A 22,917-nucleotide genomic window follows, 5' to 3' on the forward strand; every position below is an offset into this window, starting at 1 on the left:
TTGTGTATGGTCAGATTATTTAGTTAGTGTTGGTTTGAAAGTGAATGATAATAAAGCACAAGCTATTTAAATCCTTGTTGATGCAATTTTTCAAACTTAAGTAAATGCATGGATAGCTAACTATATAGAAAATTTCCAAAGTATGCATCTGAACAAGCATTTAATGCAGCAGATCATAAAATCACAAGTCCTTGTTCTTACTGATCAACAATTTGCAGCTATGGTGTTTCAGTAGCGTTTGAGCCAGTTAGTTAGTAGGTAGTTGGAACACCAAGTGACTATTGGTGATACCCTTGTGTGGCTTGGCTCAATAGAAGAGTGAAATTAGAAAAAATGTATGTGTGATGTTACATTTTGGTCTGTTCTGGGACTTAGTTGAAACTTTCAGCATTTATTTTGCTTATTTACATCCTCAAACAAACCATTATCACATTTTTGTTAAATATTTATGTAGCAGTGTGATGTATTAAGAAATATCAGGGGTAAGAGAATGTAATTATATGTTTTAGTAGAGTTCATACAATACATATTTTACTAGATTATATCTTGAAGTTAAAAACTGAGTGCAAATGACATTTATTTAGCACATTTTCATAAAGAAAGTAGCTTAGAGTGTTTTACAATAATAGCTAAACTGACTAAAGAAAATAAAAGATAAAGATCATGTAGTTATAACAACAAAGAATCATAGTGCCCATCTTAATTATAAACTGTGGTAAAATGACCAGGGAAGATAGAAAAATAAAAATTCCAGTTGATGGGATGTTGGGGAAAATAAACTTGTGGGTTTCCAAGGCCAAAAGACCCCCCAGCTCCCCTAACCCATTCACCTGGGTACCACTAATCGGATACTCTCTTTCTTTTTATTATCCCAGCTGCCCGGAAGGCTGCATATTAATTGTGGGGGTTTGATACATAATGCCATCCTAGTGTACTGGGAGAAAAAAAAAAAAAAGAAAACACACAAAAGTAGTAATTACTGTCCGGCAAGTAGAATTGGATTTAATGAAAAGAATCAATTTCCACCTTCCCTTGGTATAAAGGAGTGCTAGTGATGGTTGTAATTTCTCAACTAAACAAGAAATTGAGATTAAAGAGATTAAGGAGGTGGGTTTTTAGTTTTTGTTTTTTTTTCTGTAAAGTGTTAAACTTTAACGCCCCTAATTATCTCTAATAGAAAAATGGTACTTTTGTTAATTAGTGTTAGTAAGACTAGTTGATTTCTGTTTTTGAGTGTTTTAAGATGGCTAGTGTAGCAGACATATGATCTGGCTATTTTGCAGTTCAACCAAGTAGAAAATGGTCAAGGGAGTTTGTAATATAAAGCTTCAAATTGCCAATCTGGACAGTAGTAGCAATCTTTCAACGGCATGACAAGAAGAAGGGAGAATATTCTGATCATTAAATTCCACAGGAACAAACACAGCTATCACAAAATGCAGACCTCAAAAGAATGTGATCCAGACAGGGGTCTAGTGCAAGCTTTTGGACATGATTGTAAATCTAGTTCTACATCCAAAGTAAAACAAAGCTTAAACACACTGATTAATAACAAGCGGCAAGTGCTTGTTAGACAAAAAACAGTAGTTATGTCATTACATTGGAAGTCATGTTCTGCATGTTAAGCTAACATGTATTATATGGCAGGAAACCATGTGAAAACTTCATGAAAGCAGCAACTTGGAATTCAGTATTGGGACAATGAAATATAAACGGTAACCACTTCAATATGTGTACCACCCATATATTTACAGTTTGTCGTCTTTAATAGGCTTTCTGAGGGAATACGCAAAGACAAATTCAGATGGACTAATGAGGGTTGGCTTTTTCCTGTGTGCCTGGTGTTCTGAAGATAGACTTCAATTCCCACTGAACTTCCGAAAAAAATGGGTTCAGAAAATAGATGCATGAATAGGTGGCTGTAATGTATATTGCAGGAGTATAGTTTCTATAATGTTTTAAACCATACTGTATTTGCTTTATTTTAACTTCTAAGTGAGAAAACAATAATTATCAATATGTTATAACAAAGGCTAAGTTTGATACACAAATGTGATTAGTGAATAGCTGTTTAGCATGTACAGTGGTGTGCAGAAGTATTCAATCTCCTTGAAAATCATCATGATTTTCTGCATGACAAAAGATTTGTACACATTTAACCATTAAGTGTTTTAATATGAACTGTTATGCTGTTTCCAAAGTCAAAGTACACCATTTTATGTAGATATTTAGGTGTAGAAGAAAAACTCAAAAATTAGTGTCTGCATAAGTACTTAAACCTCTGAGCATTAGAATACAAATTAAAAACAAATGACAAAGGTGACAGTAATTTGACCATAATTAAACATAATTAAGTACTACTTGTAAGTCCTTTATATTTCTCCGGATGAAAAAAGCAATGCACAAGGCAGGAAATGGCTACAAAAATATTGAAGAGTTTGAATTTACCATTAAGAACTGTTGGATCCGTAATCAGAAAGTGGAAGGTGCGTCAGCACCCAGTCTCTTACAAGGACACACTGTCAGTCAGCTGGTGAGAGTGGCTAGAAAAATCCAACTGTCACTCTCGGAAGTCTGTAGTGCTCTTTGTCAGAAACTGGATTGAAGGTGTATGGGTCCACAATTTCAAGCGCTCTCGATAAAACAGGCATGGGTAGGGTAGCAAGAAAGAATCTATTGCTTAAGGAGGTCCACATAAAAGTATATATGGCATTTGCTACAAAGCATGAGAAAGACACCATTAAGATGTAGAGTAAGGTTTTATGGTCTGAGACCAAAACAGAACCTTTTGACCAGGCTTCAAAGAGGTATGTATGTTGTAAACCTTACACTGCCCATGCCTCAAACACCAGAACTACTTTGAAGTATGGTGGTGCCATCATCATGCTATGGGATGCTTTTTATGTGCTGGGACTGGGAATCTTGGCAGAGTTGAAGGTACAATGGATGGACACAAATACTGCGCAACTTTGCTGGACTACGTGTTCCAGTCTGCTATGAACGTACAGTTTGGGTGAAGATTTATCTTTCAACGTGACTATGACACTAAGCGTAAAGCCAAAGTGGCACTAAATGGCTCAACAACAGAAAAGTGAATGTTTAGGAACGATCAAGTCAAAACCTTGATCTTAACCCTATTGAGAATCTATGATGCTATTTGAAAACTGTTGTCTATAGGGGCCATTCCACTAATCTAGAGAATCTCAATAAATTCTGCCAAGTTGAATTGGGAGAAATTACTCCTGAAAAATGTACAAAACTGGGACATACTTCCCATTAAAGAATTGAGGCAGTTGTTGCAGCAAAATGGTTCTAAATAAAGCATTAATGTGAAGAACTTGAATACTTATGCAAACACTAACTTTGGAGTTTTTCTCCTTCAGTTAAATATCTACAGAAAACAGTTTATTATGACTTTGGAAATGTTTTGTTACAGTATAAGAGTTCACTTTAAAAATACTGAATGGATAAATGTGTACAGATCTTTTGTCATGCTGAAACTTACAATGACTTTCAAGGTAACTGAATACCTTTGCACACCACTGTAGTTAGATTCCCCACCAGCAGGTTATTTCCATACTTCTACTAAAACGTACATGTAAATGGAGTTAAAATCCCATACATGACTATGAATATACCAGTGAGCATTTGACCAGGCATCTAACCACATGCCAGTAAAGGCTCTGGAAAAAAAACAGATGTGGTCTGAAAGCGATGCGGCTTCATGGTGGGGGTGGGCGGGCGTCCTGCATGCCAGGCAGAATATGCTGACCTTCCAGTTTCATCCTTTGATAGAAGTGTTGTTGGATTCCTTACTAGAGAAGAGGCCCCAGACTTAGGTAGAAGATTGATTAACCGAATGTTGCTTGCAGTCTGTATACCATAGAATAAGGTCAAGGAATGCTGTCCTACATCACACAGAAATCAAGGATGACTGACCTTGGCCATATTTCATTAGACCAAACACCAAATAGGGAGTGCCGTCCTGCTCTACAAGAGTTAGTTGGTTTTTCATTTGTTAATTCAGGCTGAACAAAATAGTTAAAAAATCAGTTTTATTTTGATTTTAAAAAGGGTATGTACAGTATTTCTGTATATCAGAAAAGTGATGCTATTAGTGCTGCTATTGCATGGCTGTTGCACAATTTGGTCCAACTCCGGGTTAAAGTGGCTTTTGAGAGCACTACTTCCATCCTCCTGAGTCTACCAGGAATGGGTAAGCTTATCTTTTTTCTCTTTCAGTGTGTGCCCTGATATTTAACTGGATATGCCACCACTCTTATCTGTTTGTTGAAAATGCATTTTTTTTTTGGTATTTTTTTAATGGTTTGGTCTGTTTGAAATGTATCCTATAAGGTTTCTAATTCATTACCCCAGTGATTCACTGTATAGGTAATTGGCTTATTTCTCTAATGGCTGCAAGGTGAAGACTGAGTCCAATTGTTATCTTAAGTTAAGCCTCAATAAAATGGGCTTCAGGCTACTGTTGACCATGATCTTGTCATGACGTGTTCATTGTAATAACATAGGATTCCAAAAAAATCTGCTGTTTATTAATCCTGCAGAACAAATCTAATTAAAGTCGAAATCATGATTCAGACATGTGCATTTCCTAAACCACAAAAGGCTATGATTTATTACTAGTGATATGCACATTGTACCTTTAATTGCCAAGAACATTTGTAGGTAGATTTGCTTCCAGTGTACTGAACACGAACTGTGCGTGTTTGGAACTCATGGTAAGATTGACCAGTGAGAAGCCTTTTTCCTAGTTGCCTAGCTCCATTGCTGTTTTTTCTGTACTTAGTAGCCTTGTGGGGTGTGTGCTTTTTGGAGGTGATAGAATAAGCTAATCCATCATGGTAGTTGGTTTGTATGCAAAACTAAAAATTCCTGACATTTAGCAGTACTTTGGATCTGATTGCAAAGACATAATCGATCAGAGGGTGGCATTGTGCAATATGTGGAAATGCAATTTACTGTATATCAGCATTATCAATGACAGCACAGGTAAATGCAAGTAAAAAGCTGTAGAAGAAAACCAGGATGAGCCAAAGCAAACAACAAGATGATGCATTTGCAAGTGTTATATATACTTACAGGAAGATGTTGAGGAGACATAAAATCACAGATGTGGTGACATAGCAAAAGACACGCTTACCTTATATGCTGTCAGCAAAGAAGGGTTTAAGAAACTAATCAAGCTAACTGGACTGGATATATACAGTGCATCCAGAAAGTATTCACAGCGCATCACTTTTTCCACATTTTGTTATATTATAGCCTTATTCCAAAATGGATTAAATTCATTTTTTTCAACAGAATTCTACATAAAACACCCAATAATGACAACATGAAAAAAGTTTACTTGAGATTTTTGCAAATTTATTAAAAATAAAAAAATTGAGAAAGCACATGTACATAAGTATTCACAGCCTTTGCCATGAAGCTCAAAATTGAGCTCAGGTGTATTCTGTTTCCCCTGATCATCCTTGAGATGTTTCTGCAGCTTCATTGGGGTCCACCTGTGGTAAATTCAGTTGATTGAACATGATTTGGAAAGGCACACACCTGTCTACATAAGGTCCCACAGTTGACAGTTCATGTCAGAGCACAAACCAAGCATGAAGTCAAAGGAATTGTCTGTAGACCTCCGGGACAGGATTGTGTCGAGGCACAAATCTGGGGAAGGTTACAGAAACATTTCTGCTACTTTGAAGGTCCCAATGAGCACAGTGGCCTCCATCATCCGTAAGTGGAAGAAGTTCGAAACCACCAGGACTCTTCCTAGAGCTGGCCGGCCATCTAAACTGAGCGATCGGGGGAGAAGGGCCTTAGTCAGGGAGGTGACCAAGAACCCGATGGTCTCTCTGTCAGAGCTCCAGAGGTCCTCTGTGGAGACAGGAGAACCTTCCAGAAGGACAACCATCTCTGCAGCAATCCACCAATCAGGCCTTTATGGTAGAGTGGCCAGACGGAAGTCACCCCTTAGTAAAAGGCACATGGCAGCCTGCCTGGAGTTTGCCAAAAGGCACCTGAAGGACTCTCAGACCATGAGAAACAAAATTCTCTTGTCTGATGAGACAAAGATTGAACTCTTTGGTGTGAATGCCAGGCGTCACCTTTGGAGGAAACCAGGCACCGCTCATCACAAGGCCAATACCATCCCTACAGTGAAGCATGGTGGTGGCAGCATCATGCTGTGGGGATGTTTTTCAGCTGCAGGAACTGGGAGATCAGTCAGGATAAAGGGAAAGATGACAGCAGCAATGTACAGAGACATCCTGGATGAAAACCTGCTCCAGAGCGCTCTTCACCTCAGACTGGGGTGACGGTTCATCTTTCAGCAGGACAACAACCCTAAGCACACAGCCAAGATATCAAAGGAGTGGCTTCAGGACAACTCTGTGAATGTTCTTGAGTGGCCCAGCCAGAGCCCAGACTTGAATCCTATTGAACCTCTCTGGAGAAATCTTAAAATGGCTGTGCACCGACGCTTCCCATCTAACCTGATGGAGCTTGAGAGGTGCTGCAAAGAGGAATGGGTGAAACTAGCCCAGGATAGGTGTGCCAAGCTTGTGGCATCATATTCAAAAAGACTTGAGGCTGTAATTGCTGCCAAAGGTGCATCGACAAAGTATTGAGCAAAGGCTGTGAATACTTATGTACATGTGATTTCTCAGTTTTTTTATTTTTAATAAATTTGCAAAAACCTCAGGTAAACTTTTTTTACTTTGTCATTATGGGGTGTTGTGTGTAGAATTCTTAGGAAAAAATGAATTTAATCCATTTTGGAATAAGGCTGTAACATAACAAAATGTGGAAAAAGTGATGTGCTGTGCAAAAAAGATTTAATATTGAATATCATTTAATTGTGAATTTAAGTATTCTTTCTCAGTTTCTCATTTACTACATAATTCTTTAAAAGATGATGTATACATTGAGATGTGCAAGATATTAGTGGGCTGCCTCTTATTTTATTAGTTTAATTAGCTAATTTATGTATTTTATTTAGCAAATACTTTATTAAAAGAAATTTGTTCCTCCTTTGGTCCATGGTGTTCAATAGAGTATGTTTTAGTTTGTTACTGGCAAGGTTATTATAGTTAAATCTAATGAAATCTAAAATCAAAACTGAAACTCTTAATAAAAAACATTTTCTTAAAGTGAAATAAAGTAATTAACAAAACTGAAATGAAAAACTGAAGTGAAACTTTTAAAGTAGTTGGAAAGACTAACGGAAATAAAATAATTCACAAGTAATACTTTTAGTTTTCATCACCTGGGATGCAGATGTCCTGAAATTAAACAAAATGTATTAATAAGAATTTCTTATTTGGTTTTTGAATAAATATTCCTACCATTAGTCTTTAACCTTTGTAATGTTTAACTCTAAAACAGAAAGGCATCCATCATAAGCCAGCCGCATATATTCATTCAGTGATCGGTGGCTGGTGACAGAGGGAGGGTGTTCACACAGCATTTATGGTGTAAGAGCAAGCTTAACACGGGTGTGTAAAAGCATGTGAAGAAGAAAGCAATTTGCTGTGTGAAAATAGTGACAATTATTCAAGAGCTGATAGTGACAGCATTAAGATTCTGGTTTAAGTGTTAGTGAAGAATACCCAGGTGGTGGTTTTTGTTTTGAATGTGCTTCATAGCTTTCAAAGCAACCGTTCATTGGATCTCTTACGCTCAAGTGAGAAGCATTAGATACAGATAATCCCTTACAGAATTTCAGTCTGTATAAATGACGGTATGTTAGCTGTAATTCTTACTGAGTCCAAGATACAGTATGTACACAGAAATTATTACAGTAGCAAACACTAAGCCAAATTCCAGGCTGCATGTGAGTCTAATTTGTGTTATGATGAGCTGCTGCATCTCTTTACGTTTCTTTATTTCAAGATGTAATTCAAATGCCTGAAGTTGGAATGTGCTGGTCAACAAAACTTTTTCCTGTATGGATATAAAAATCATCAGTGAGTATGTTTCAGTTTATTTCTCAGGTGCCTGCGTTTTGTTGATAATAATTCACCTGCCATTTCTCCCAAGAAAAACTCTTTTTGAAAATAAAATGGCACTGATTGAGAGATTGACAAGGTCAGCATACAAGATCAGCATAATTTTGCTGACCAATCAATTTTGCTTTAAAAAGGTAATTTAACAATGAAGCGATACAAAACCTTGTACAAATTCCTGTGTTGGCAATGTGTCTACTGAACTTCAGGTAGGAAGGTGAAGAGAGTCTGCCAACTAGTAAAAAACTAAACCTACTAATGTGTTTTTGTATTTATTCTTTATTTATTGTTTTCAAAAAAACTTCAAAAGACTTTGTTGGACAGTTATCTTATCCAAAGATCTTTCTTGACCATACATTGTTCTTCTCTCTCTTGTTAAATCAACCCTAGCCTGAATGAATCTATTAATTTTTTACATTTAAGATTTCCCAATGTTGTTTCTTGTCCTAGAGTTTATATAAACACAGGGAACTCCAGATTCTGTATTACATCTTGCCTGACGAAGGGGCCTGAGTTGCGTCGAAAGCTTGCATATTATCTTTTTAGTTAGCCAATAAAAGGTGTCATTTTGCTTGGCTTTTCTCCTTTATTAATTTATCGTTTTTTAGTTTACATTCACAGCTCAAAATACCTGCAATTGTGAAAATAATCCACTTGCAGAATTATGTTTTAAAAGGTTTGTCGCCCTCTTTTTAATCTTTTTCTCTCTCGCGCGCTCAAAATATTTGAAATTTCATCTTCTTTTTGTTCTTAACATCAGTCATATCACACATATTGCATACCAGGGATTTTACTTGCCTTGCATCCAAACGTGCTGGGATAGGCTCCAGGATTCTTGCGATCCTGCTCTGGATAAGCGGGTATAGAAAATGTATATATTGTTCCTAATCTCAGATGCTGTTTCTGTTTTTTTGTGGCTGTCCATACTCCTATTACCTGCTCTTACTCTGCTCATTAAGGGTTTACTGTTCTTATGCATGGGCTACTCAAGTCTCACTGTCCCTAAACCTTGGCACTACATGCTTTTTTTTTTTTTTTTTTTTTCACTCAATTCAGCTAGGTGGGATCTGCACAATGATTCAAGCCTAAGAGCCCTGTTTTTTCCAAGTCCCCATGATTTTCATGATCACACCTGTCAGAACAGAGTATAATCTATTTTCTGATTTATCATGTCTTTTCAGGGCAAGGAAAGGATGAAAAGTGCCAACAGTCAGCACACATTTGTTTAGCACAAATGTCATAGAAAATATTTTAAAAATTATAAAATTGTTCATATTCAGGATCTGGTTTTGATTATGCTTCTTTTTATCAGAGAAAAACAAAACCAGATAGGAAACCATGCAACTTCCACTAACATTAAACTCATATCAAAACCCATTAAGTGTACAGTTCTGTCTGATTGCGACACAAAACTAAATCCATAGTAGCTCTTTAACCATACCATAATTACTAAAACCAAAAGTGAAACTAATTATTGTGTATATATATATATATATATATATATATATATATATATATATATATATATATATATATATATATATATATATATATATATATATATATATATACACTCACCTTAAGGATTATTAGGAACACCTGTTCAATGTTTCATTAATGCAATTATCTAATCAACCAATCACATGGCAGTTGCTTCAATGCATTTAGGGGTGTGGTCCTGGTCAAGACAATCTCCTGAACTCCAAACTGAATGTCAGAATGGGAAAGAAAGGTGATTTAAGCGTGTGTGATTTATTAAGAGTGTGTGATTACAAACTTTTCCTGACACTATAGTGGAAGCCAATACTTTGCATTCTATGCAACTGCTGACTCTGAATCTTCTGCCATTAACACTGGTGCTCTTTGAATATAGTACCCAGGAACTTAATCAACAGTTGATTTACTTATGTTAATGTTGGTATATCTTACATTTACCTGTCCTGTTTTTATACTTCAATTCAGTTGAGAATTTCTATCTGACCTGGTCCAGCAAACCAGGTAAATTCCCAGGGATGGTGATAGTTTATCAAGAAAATTGCTAGGTTCATTTTTCTAGGACTTTTCATGTGGCTTTGTTCACACATGCCTTGAAACCCAGGTGTTTGCTGATAAATTACTGGTAACTTTCTGTGATAAACTGCAAAATGAAATAGCATGAAACAGTATTTAAAGTTGGAGAATAAGTTAAATCCTATTAAAGTAAAAAAAAAAAAAAAGTTCTTAGTGATTCTCACAGATAAGGCTCTGCAGAGTGTCTCTTATTTTATTTTCTGTAGTATTTTGTTCTGGTGGAGGTTACTCTGATATCACACTAAGCAGGGCTAACTAAATTTACTTTTCCCGAACAGCAGTCTCCATGTCCCCCAGAGAATTCCCAGGCCTTCATGACCAGCCGAGAGAGAGAATGCCTGTAACATGCCTTGGCCCCCCAAATTGTCTTTTATTCAGCCTCCAACTGGAGACTCCTAAGGGGTAGCTTGTCTGACTGTTTTCTGCCTGGGGCAGCAGTGGTTCTACTTTAAAGTCCTCCTTGACTGGTGAGCCTGTCAGTGTAGTTGCGTTGGGAGAACGTGTGGGTACTGATTCTTATCCTAAGTACTTAGCATTTGGCCAGTATACAAGAGATAATTGCTTGTTTGTTTTTGCTTATCCTTTTTGTGATGTTCTGTATTATTGGACAGGGCTTCCTGTCCAGCACCTCTATATAGACTCTTCTGGAGACTGAGAAATGTGTTATTTCACTTCCAGTGATTGGAAAATATTCTGACTGATTCACAATTTTTAAAGATCCAGACGATCTCTTCCTACTTTTCATATAATTTTTGAAGCAGTGTGTGATGCAAAACAACCTTGAGGTGATTGCATTCAATCTTTCAGACTTGCCACTACAAGGTTTTCCCAATAGCAATAATGCAGAGTCAATTGGTGTACCCTTTGGAGTAGCCCACTCTTATATTATAAATATTTCTCAGATATTTATGCATACCATTTAAGTTTTTAATCCTGACCTTTTACAGTATACAGTGATGCATCCTTTTAGTCTACCATCACTAACTAAATGCCCATAGGTTTTGTATCTCCACTCCTATACTAGTCAGTCCTGCATATAATATCTTTAGTAGGGGAGAGACCAACTCAGATCAAATAGCATGCTTGCAGAGCCAATGCTATTCACAGAGACAATTCTGACTGTATCTATACCTAGACTGTATTCTGACTGGCTTATTTTTCACCTTTTCATACTTTCAATGAAATAAGTTTTAACCTGTCAATCTACAGTATTTTTCTTTTTTTCACAGAGTAGCATTGTTCCGGGTGCTCCACTATTCACTTTGCCATATTGCAGTTCTTGAGAAGAACAGCTTAGCTTTAACATTCCTTAAGGGAAGCAAGATTCTCCATTATAACAATAGGCACATTTACATTTGCCCCAATAACCCAATTATTCACAGAGACCTGGTTTCTAAAATGGCATGCAAACCTTTATTCCTGTTAGAGAAACCAAGTTATATGTCTCTGAGAAACCTGGTTAACCGATGTAGATTTCTTCATGAATAACCCAATTATGTGGCATTGTAAACTCTTAACCGGGTTACTGTTAAGGAGTTTGTAGTCTGTGCATGTCCATTGCTCTCTCACAGCCTGCATATGTATAGATAGACAATTTATTTGTCTGGGTTCATTGTATAATTTCTTCATCTCCTCATGGTGTTGACAAGATAAATTACCTCAGGCAAATGTTTGGATGATCACATTATTCTTTCTCCTGGCTGAAGTGTCCATCTCAGTATTTCACAAATCGCTAAACCTATGTTGATGATCTGAACATACAGTGCTAAATTTGGCAACAGTCTTGAGCACAATAGTGTAATATGTTAAAAGTAACATTGGTTATGCTGTCAGATTACTTTTTAAAGTAATGAGTAACCTAATACAATACTTCCTGTAGCAAAAATACCTATGTTGTTTTTCCCATAGCACTGGGTGTCAGGCGCTTTACACATATACTGGGTGTTTTGCAGGGCTCAATCGCACAGCCAACCAAAAAAAAAAAATGCTGTGTGCAATCCAGTAAAAGAAACCTATAAATAAAGCATCAATTTGACTAAGTATGGATGGGGATGCACCGATATGGGAATTTTGGGCTGATGCTGATATCCGATAATGTCTATGTACTTATCTGTCGATGCCGACGTACATATTTATAAAGTAGAGAGAAAAATGAGACTTGATCTGTCTGGACAAGAATTACAGACAAAGTGAACATTTATTTGTATAAAATGTTTGCACACCACATTCAATCTTTAAAAACAAACGATATCTGCCACATTTGGCTGGCTACCTGATGGATATATGGGAAACAGTTTTGCAGGTTGTTGCTTTAAGTAACACTTTTCTCTTTCTTTTTGATGGGACAAATGCAACAAATTCAACAATAATCGAAAAAATGAAAACTGAAAAAATGGTAAAATGAACAATGTCAATGAAATAAGCAATAACATTTTGGCTGGCTATCTGATCCTTTGTTTTTCAGTCTGCAGTATTAAATAATACTTTTTTCTTTCTTTTTGATAGAATAAATCTAACCAATCTATAATTTTAAAAAATAGAAAAGCGTACAACGGTAAAGAAATAAATAACTTTTTTTCTGAAGGCTTATCATTCTTTTCTATTTTTTAAGCATGATGGGGAGGTTTTTCTTAACGAACAAGAGCATCTCTGCCTTGTCACAGGATATTCTGTTTCTCTTTTTGTTGATCACATTAGAAGCCAAACTGAATAATCTCTCACTGTCCACGCTAGTACATGGGGCTGACAGGAACTTGTGTGCTACTTTGGCAATGGTAGGAAACCGACTCCAGTTGTTCCAGTATTTCAGTAGATTTTCATTCCTCGGGATTGGTGCTTCAGAAAGAAATCCCTGCACCTGCCGAGTAGCATGCATACATTTACAGCATTATATTCTGTGTCATCTTTCATATCTAAAAGATAGATCTGCATTTTGGCTTTTACCAGGGCTGTCAGATTAAGATTAGAATCCTTACAATAAAAATAAGTATATGGCATTTGAATTGAATGCATGTCTGTATTGTATTTGCTGTTCTTTGGAAACATTTTATTATTATTTTTGCTTTTCACTATAGATCATGATCTGCTTACTAGTTGCTCATTATTGCTTAAAAGAATCGGGTGAAAACATTGACTTCCATGAATGTGATTGGCTCTCCCAGAAAAAAGCAACGCAAAGAGAAATAAGACACGCACTGCACTGGCACTTTCTAAAGACAATGTTCAAAAGAAAAACAAACAAAATTGTCAGTGATTGCTCAAACAAAGTAAATGCAATAATTTTTTTTCTTTTTTTTCCTAGAGGCCAGAGGACCTTATATCCCTGTGTCTATTTTTTGCAGTAAATAAACTACAGCATTGTGACCCTTTACATTTTTTTACAATGAAGTGTATTAAATGTTACTTTGTGGTGGCCTTTTAAGCATTTTGTGTATTATAATCAATTATTTAGCAGACAGCATTTTTCAAAGTAACAAAAAAAATGTAAAATGAGTTTAAGTGTTTACAGTGATCCCTCGTTTATCGCGGTTAATCCATTCCAGACTCTACCGTGATAAATGAATTTTCGCGAAGTAGGATTCTTTATTTATAAAGCGAATATTTTCGCAGTTAGAGTATAGAAAACCTTTTTACAACCTTCTAAATACGTTTTTTAACATTATTAGAGCCCTCTAGACATGAAATAACACCCTTTAGTCACCATTACACTCATATTACCCAATATATTAGACAAAATAAGAGAAAATAAGACACATTAGACGTTACAAATATCATATTACTAGGCGCACTCGCCTTTTAAGGCGACCGACTTTTATCCTCAATTTTTGTGCGCTCCATGTGTACATCAGGCATGTAAGTGTAGGGAATGAGAACATCAAAGTGCCCATTCATAACATCTCCCGAAAACCTAAGTTTTTTTATCCCCTCAAGTGCCTGTCCAAAGTCGTACAATGTCAGCCCGAATCTGTATTGCTAAAGACGGAGTTTCATGCACTAAATAAGCTATAGATGAGAATAAGCAAGCACCATTTCCCCTGATATTTACTACGCGGTGAGGCATTTGTACTCCATCAACATTAATTATTTCCAGAGACATAATTTTGTCTATTTTTCCAGCGCATTGTGCACAAAAGCAAGGGAACGGTGAGAGCACCAGAACTCTGCTCACATCGCGTCTTTTGGTACCTCACGACGCAAGTAGTAAGTCTGTAATAAGTGGAATATCGCTACGCTTTGCACTCACGGGACGGAAGGACAACCCCGAACGCTTTCATATAGTAGATTATTGTACTGTGCATTTAATTGCGCACAACCACTAACCTATGAAGGCACGACCTCAGTAGGAGAGTCCTCAGAGGTGGTGCAGTATCTTCAGCAGGTGCGTTGTTGCCTTCAGTGAAGAAATACTAGGAGTAGGCAGTGGGTGTCTGGGTGCGCGGCTGAAGAACATCTTGATAGGCAGTTGCTGGCGCTGTCTTTTCATATGCGTGAGGAGGCTTTTGTAGGGTATTGCCATCTTTAATCATATCCAGGAGTTTCACCTTCTCCTGGATAGTAAGCATTTTCCTCCGGCGCTTAGTTTTATTGTCAGAAGGCTTAGAAAAAGCAGCACGTTTAGGAACCATCGTAGGGCTTAGATAAAAGTTCTCAGAAAGCGCATGCGTAGTGACGTAAGCGTGTATGAGAAAAAAATCGCGATAGAGTGAAGCCGCGAAAGTCGAAGCGTGATATAGTGAGGGGTCACTGTATTTACGAAACTATTTAGTTAACACGCACCAAACAAAAATATCATAGGCTATAGTTGGCTCAGTCACTTGATGAAACTAGTGATCTTTGAAATGGGTGTGTTTAACACAGAAAATACTGACCGTTTAACTAAAGACTAATAACAATATGGGTCAACAATTTAGAAACACGTATAGGCTGATCCTAAAACGTTAAGTGCAAAAACAGATCTGTAAAATCCAACAATAGTGTCCAGCACGTCTTAAGTAACATGAAGCCAAAGTTAGTGCGAGGCAAAACCAACAACCGTTCTTTTACATTCGATTACCGTTTTTCTTTCTTGCCTTCCAAGATTTTTTTATACATTTAAATTATGTTAGAATAGTGAGATTCGATCCGACAGCCCTAGTTATTTACTTAAAACAGTGTTGTAAAGATCTCCACAGATTGCACCTCTGTTGTCATCTGGCTGTTTTCCTGAGGCATCAATATGTTCTCTTCAAGAATTTCGTTGTACATTTCGAAGAGAGTGCATGCCACCTCATTTATTTTGGCCCAGTTTCTGTTGTGGACAAAATATCTGTGATTTACTCGTTTGCATTTTGTTCGATGAGCTTGCAACATTTTGAGTGCCAATGATTTTACATCTGCATCGAAATAGCGGTCTTTGTATCTCGGGTCTACAATAGTGGCAACACAGTACATGGGTTCTGTGCAAATCTCAATGAAACGATTGTTTACAGCATCCAAGAGAGTGCTTTTACTGGTTTTCGACTCCGAAGTCAGTATGAGCGCTTTTAGTCAACAGTCGTTTTAAAGCATTAACTGAGGGAATAACGTTAGAAGCCAAGGCTTCAGACTGGCAAATTTCTTTTGTTTTGTTTCTTTTGTTTCTTGTTGAAGCATTTTTAGCTACATACCAAGTTCAGTTTGTATAGTTTTGAGATGCGAGTTGGCTAATTGTGAATACTTAAAGTGACCGACTATATTTCTGCAGATTGCTATTGTATCCAAGACACTGCGCTGGGATAGTACATTGTCGTTCACGGCAAGCTATAAAGTATGAGCCATACATGGTAAACTTGGGATCCTGCATTCCTCCATTGCCTTTGCAACTTTGCGTGTGTTGACTCGTAATACTATTTGAACATCCTGTTTGGGTATTTTTCCATGTTTCAAACATTCTTTTAAATGCCACAGAGAGTGCAGCACCCGTGTGTGATCCAGAGCATTCTTGGGCATGCAAGATTGCTTTCTGCAATTTTAAACTTGCGGTCGATCCACTGAGCAGTTAAACTAAGCATACTAATATGACTCGTATCAAATATCCATATATCAGTGGGAAAGCTTATGGTTGTGACATCTTAAGAAAGGAATTTGTGCGCATGACTTTCCACAATCTTATACAACTCTGGAAGCGCTATGTCAGAAAAATAACAGCAACTGGGTATTTGGTAACAGGGCTCGAGATGCTCAAGCAGCCTTTGAAATCCTGTATCTTCTACAACAGAAAATGGCTGATGGTCCAGAGCAATAAATTCCATCACCTTTGCAGTAATTCTTTGAGCTTTAGGGTTATCTTTATCAAATTTCTTTGATTTTTCAAGTAACTGATCAAAACGTTGTGCAACTGCAGTTTTTGATTTTGAGTGGGGCTGCTGCAGGATTCTCCTCTTTTGCTCTGTGGAATTCTGTATATTTGTCAGGATGGCGTGTCTTTAAGTGTTTGTTTGTGGTATTGAAATTTCGCCCTTTGGTCCCTCCGCGCAAAACAGTCGAACAAGTGTTGCAAATGACATATTTTATGTCGCTGTCACTCACTTTGAAAAAATTTCCACACCGCAGACATTTTCACACAGTAGCCCAGCGTCGCCTAAACGTGTGGCACATTCGGAACACAGTGAATGCGTCATCAATATCGGCTCGAATTATCGGTCCAATTTGGTCATCGGTCCGATGCCAATGAAATTATTTTAACCTATTATCTGCCGATACAGATATAAAGCCGATATTATCGTGCATCCCTAATCTCCACCTTGGATGTTATAGAGAACTAGAGTTTCCAAAGCAAGCAATTTGCTCCCGACAGTCATTGAATGGCTGGTGATTCAAACCCACAAGGTGACACTCCTCATGGGTGACTTCATTGCAACCAGTGGCACTGTCAGGGCTGGCTATGAGGATTGTCTCAATCCCATTGGTCTGGTGACCATGTTGAAAGTGGCTCCATGTTCCTTGACTTTGCAAAAGGTCAGAGGCTGCAAATCGCTGGATCCTGGTTCCAGCGCCCTAAACCGCATCGCTGAACTTGGTTCTCCAATACTGGTGGTGCGGTGAAGGAGATCGATCACATCCTCATGGGCAGACACTGGAGGCTCTTGCAAAACTGCAGGGTCTACAGAAGTTCCCAGTTTGTGAATTCTGAACACAGACTTGTTGTTGCTACTCTTGGAATCCAGCTTAGGTCCAGTAGGTTACCACCTACTAGGAAAATGAGCCTGGACTTGGCCAGACTCCAAGACAAGGCTGTTTCAAATGAGTTTGCACGCAGTTTATGTGAGGAACCTTCAGATTTGGATACGACTGCCGATCCTAATGTGATGTGGGAGACCTTCCTTGACAAGACCCTGAACGTTGCTGAGGGTCATATTGGTGTTACCGGTATTCCCAGAAGGAGGTGTTTCATCTTGCAGGGCACCCTGGATATCATAGAGAGGAGTCACAGTGCACGGCTCAGTGGCAACTCTGGTCTGTACTGGGAACTGAGAAGGACGGCTACGATGTCTCTGAGGACAGATAAAGAGGCGTTTGTTATAGGAATCTGTGAGCAAGTAACGCACCATCTGTGGTCTAGCGACCCACGTCTTTCTTACAAAGGAGTCGAAGCAATACACACATCTGAATCTGTTCCTTGGAGAGTCACATTCAGGACGGCTGATGGAACGGTCCTTACGGATGACACTGCAGTTGTGACCCGCTGGGCTGGCTACTTTGAGCAGTTATTCAAAGCTGATCCTCCGGCTAGGACGTTGGATATCTCTGGGTCCACGGTTCTTGAGGCTGATCCTCAGATAAGCTGTGAACCACCCAATCTCATTGAGATTGCACAGTAGGTGAACAAGCTGGGTGAGGGAAAGGCTGCAGGGATCATGTGGTATCCCGGGTGAATTTCTCTAGCTTGGTGGTAAGGCTGTTTTCCAAAAATTGCAAGCAATTTTTGCTTTAATTTGGGAGACTGGCATCATTCCAACTGACTGGAAAATGGGACTTGTCGTCCCTATCTGAAAAGAGAAGGGTGATCGCCTGTATTGCAGAAACTACAGGGGGATAACACTGTTGTTGGTGCCGGGTAAGGTCCTTGCTAGGGTCGTCCTCAATAGGATCCGTGATCACTTGCTCACCTACCAGCGACCGGAACAGTTTGGTTTTACGCCTAAGAAGTCTACCATCGTTGATTTTTGCAAAGAGTTCGACTCAGTTGATCGAGCTGCCCTTTGGGACATCCTGAGGGTTCGCGGGATCCCCTCAAGGTTGCTGGATATCATGACTGGCCTGTACACTGGTACTGTGAGTGCTGTGCAGAGTGGAAGCAGGACTTCTGCTTTTTTCCCCAATTGATTCTGGGGTTCATCAAGGGTGTGTTCTTGCTCCTACTCTGTTCAGTGCTTGTATGGACTGGGTGTTGGGCAAGGTTGTGGGGTCCAGCGGCTGTGGGACATCTGTTGGTGAAGAAAGATTCACGGATCTTGACTTTGCTGACGATGCTGTGATCTTCGTGGAGCCAATGGAGGCTGTGATCGTGGTGCTCGAGAGACTGAGTGAGGAGTCTGAGAGTCTTTGCTTGCAAGTGTACTGGATAAAATTCAAGATCCAGGCCTTTAATGACCTCTTGGGCACAGCCATCAGCAGTGTCTCTGTTTGCGGAGAGAGTGTTGACCTTGTTGAATGGTTTACTTACCTTGGCAGTGACATTCATGTCTCTGGTGACTCTTCCTATCAAGTCAGTAGATGGATTGGGAGAGCATGGGGGAGTCATGAGGTTGCTAGAAAGGGGTGTGTGGCGCTCCAGATATCTATGCAAAAGGACGAAGGTCCAATTCTTTAGAGTCCTGGTGCTTCCTGTCTTGCTATATGGTTGCAAGACATGGACGCTATCCAGTGATCTGAGACAGAGACTGGACTCCTTTGGTACTGTGTCTCTCCAGAAAATCCTTGGGTAGTGTTGGTTTGACTTTGTGTCGAATGAGCAGTTGCTCATGGAGTCCCGAATGAGGCACATTGACGCTCCCTCACAATACAGGTAGTTACGACGCTACGGCCATGTGGCGCGTTTCCCCGAGTTTGATCCAGCTTGCAAGATCCTCATTGTTGGGGACCCGTGTGGCTGGACCAGGCCAAGGGGTCGTCCACGTAACACCTGCCTGCGGCAGATAGAGGGTCATTTCCGGAGAGTGGGACTGGACCATGCATCTGCCTGGGGGGTTGCAAACTGGGATCCCGAGTTGTTTCCTCGTGTAGTGAGTGCGGCAACGCACTGTACCAGTGCATGTTCCCTGACTTGACTTGTATATGTGTGTGTATATATATATATGTGTGGCGGAAGCGGTTCCTGAGGAGATTGTGATGTGGGCGTTTCTCACCTAAGTGCGCAGGTGAGAAGCGGTCTGCAACCGTAATTGTTCCCAGGAGCTACTGATTGCCACGACTACCAAGCCTCTACATAAATAGAAGCGCGAGTCAGCGAAGGGGAAAAAGAAGTTGCAGGAGAAGGCAGGAAGCAGGAAGAGGGAGGGAGAGAGAGAGAGCGCTGCTGAGCAGGGAGCCTGGGTGTTTGTCTCTGTGTTATTTAATGTTTTTACACTTAGTTTACTATTACACTGTGCATTCTATTGTATAATTAACTATTTTTGTGCTTAAAATTCTTTAAAGAAAATATATTTGCATACAGTTCATACAGTCTAGAACGGATTAATTGTATTTACATACAATCCTATGGGGGTTATTACTTCAGGTCCCAACCAAATCGAGTTTTGTAATTAATTATGGTTGTGACCCGAGGTTCCACTGTGTGTGTGTGTATATATATATATATGTGTGATATATATATATAAAGATATATATATTTGTGTGTATATATACACAATTTACCTTATATAAATATAATATCTAATTATATTATATAAATATATCTGTCGATAAATATTTGGACAGAGACAACTTTTTTTCTAATTTTTGTTCTGTACATTACCATAATGAATTTTAAATGAAACACCTCAGATGCAGTTGAAGTGCAGACTTTCAGCTTTAATACAATGGGTTGAACGAAAATATTGCATAAAAATGTGAGGGAACTAAAGTATTTTTTAAACACAATCCCTTTATTTCAGGGGCTCAAAAGTAATTGGACAAATTCAATAACTGGAAATAAAATGTTCATTTCTAATACATGGTTGAAAACCCTTTGCTGGCAATGTCAGCTTGAAGTCTTGAACTCATGGACATCACCAGATGCTGGGTTTCCTCCTTTTTAATACTCTGCCAGGCCTTTACTGCAGCGGCTTTCAGTTGCTGTTTGTTTGTGGGCCTTTCTGTCCGAAGTTTAGTCTTCAACAAGTGAAATGCATGCTCAATTGGGTTAAGATCAGGTGACTGACTTGGCCATTCAAGAATTTTCCACTTCTTTGCTTTAATAAACTCCTGGCTTGCTTTGGCTGTATATTTTGGGGCATTGTCCATCTGTATCATGTAACACCACTTAATCAGTTTGACTGCATTTAGCTGGATTTGAGCAGACTGTATGTTTCTGAACACCTCAGAATTCATTCGGCTGCTTCTGTCCTGTGTCGCATTATCAATAAACACTAGTGTTCCAGTGCCACTTTTAGCTATGCACGCCCAAGCCATCACACTGTCTCCATTGTGTTTTACAGATGATGTGGTATACTTTGGATAATGAGCTGTTCCACGTCTTCTCCATACTTTTTTTCTTGCCATCATTCTGGTAGAGGTTGATCTTGGTTTCATCTGTCCAAAGAATGTTTTTCCAGAACTGTACTGGATTTTTTAGATGTTCTTTAGCAAAGTCCAATCTAGCCTTTCTATTCTTGAGGCTTATGGGTGGCTTGCACCTTGCAGTGCACCCTCTGTATTTACTTTCATGCACTCTTCTCTTTATGGTAGACTTGGATATCGATACGCCTACTCCTGTAGAGAGTATTGTTCACTTGGTTGGCTGTTGTGAAGGGGTTTCTCTTCACCATGGAAATGATTCTTTTTGCGTTGCTGAGTTCACCACCATTTATATATACACTAGCAAAATACACGCGCATCGCAGCGGAGAAGTAGTGTGTTAAAGAAGTAATGAAAAAGAAAAGGAAACATTTTTAAAATAACATAACATGATTGTCAATATACAGTAATTGTTTTGTGAGTGTTATGAGTGTTGCTGTCATCAAGGATTTGATTATCATTATTTCTTTTAGTTTCGTATTTGTAGGATATCTTGTGTTCAAGTTACATTCCTTGTTTGTCAATCGTTGTAAAGATAACAGGTTTCATTCATCAATTCGTTTCTTACTGCATCAATAAACAGCTCGTCTTCCTCTTTATCTGAGACGTGACACACTGCATGCACAGGTTTTTTTTTACACTGTCTTCATTTAGCGGGAAATTGACTTTTTCCACCGTGTGCTTTGATTCCGCAGTAGCTGCACTTATGAATATGCTTGTATGTATCACACGCTTCATATTTTTTTTGCTGCCTACTCAATTGTGTAATTTGGTTTTTGTTCAGCACTCTTTGGAACTGTTGCTTTTTCTCTGTGCACTGCGTAATTTCACGTGAGCCACTCGGTGTACATGCATCGAAGGTTCCCAGCTATGCTGGTGCCATCTTGTGCAATGTCCACGGCTGTATTTAATGTTAGCTCAGACCCGGCACTTAAAAGTTTCTCTCGCAGTTTCGCTGAGTTTGTGCCAAACACCACCCTGACCATCTCGTCTTCCTCTGCATAAGCACAGTCCTTCACCCGTGAATATTTAGCGGCAGTGTTTCTATTGGATTGCTGCTGACAGACGGCCTTATATGGGCAGGCACTAAATTACGTGGGAGGCGTAACTCCGTCTCCCACGGGCATCGGGCAGAAGTCTATCTATACTAATTAGAGGCAAAGCCCTCACTGACTCACTCACTGACTCATCACTAATTCTCCAACTTCCCGTGTAGATAGGTAGAAGGCTGAAATTTGGCAGGCTCATTCCTTACAGCTTACTTACAAAAGTTGGGCAGGTTTCATTTAGAAATTCTACGCGTAATGGTCATAACTGGAAGCTATTTTTCTCCATATACTGTAATGGAGTTGAGCTGGATGGCCGTGGGGGGCGGAGTTTCGTGTGACATCATCATGCCTCCCACGTAATCGTGAACTGACTGTCAACGCAGTACGTATAAAACAAGGAAGAGCTCCAAAAAGCGCTGAAGAAAACATGCATTATATAATTGAGAAGGCAGCGAAACAATAAGAAGCGAGCGAGTGACATATACAACCATATTCATTAGTGCTACTACTTTGGAAACAAAGCACGGTATAAACCTAAAATTTAAATTAAGTTCATAAACAGGTTGCTGCTGGCGTTTGTCATGCCCACTACTAATACAATATTTGCGGGATACAAGTTTAATGAGAGGACGCAGGATATTAACGAGAGTTTTGATCACTTTGTTACTAAGTTAAAATTGCAGGTGAAGGGCTGCTGTTATGCAAATTCCGAGAGACTGTGTTTGTGGAGGGATGGACAGTTAAGGCTGGTGGAGGAGTCGCATCATCATCTCCCCTCCCATTCACCTTATTTCGCTCTGAGCTAAGCTCCGCAGCTAATGCAGTCTTGCGGAACCAACTTTGTGACGCTGCCACCACATACTCACAGAAAAATGCACAAAGTAATACACACGCTGTCTCTAGAGTTTCTCCACACTCTGAATCTTTCAGGCACTACTTACAAAAGGTTACATTGACAATCGTGTTACATTATTTTTAAAATGATTCCTTTTCTTAGCACAAGCACAGCTGAGAAGCCTCGATGCATGTGCTCCATAACGCGT

At 39.0% G+C, this 22,917-nt stretch overlaps 1 protein-coding gene across 1 annotated transcript in view; it reads left to right on the top strand.

The window, feature by feature from the left end:
• Positions 1 to 22,917, top strand: part of LOC120541537 (insulin-like growth factor 1 receptor) — a 384,927-nt gene that overhangs the window by 55,347 nt on the left and 306,663 nt on the right. The gene's annotated exons all lie outside the window — the stretch shown is intronic.

This window comes from Polypterus senegalus, chromosome 12 (genome assembly GCF_016835505.1).
Source record: "Polypterus senegalus isolate Bchr_013 chromosome 12, ASM1683550v1, whole genome shotgun sequence".
Classification (NCBI taxonomy): Eukaryota; Metazoa; Chordata; class Cladistia; order Polypteriformes; family Polypteridae; genus Polypterus; species Polypterus senegalus.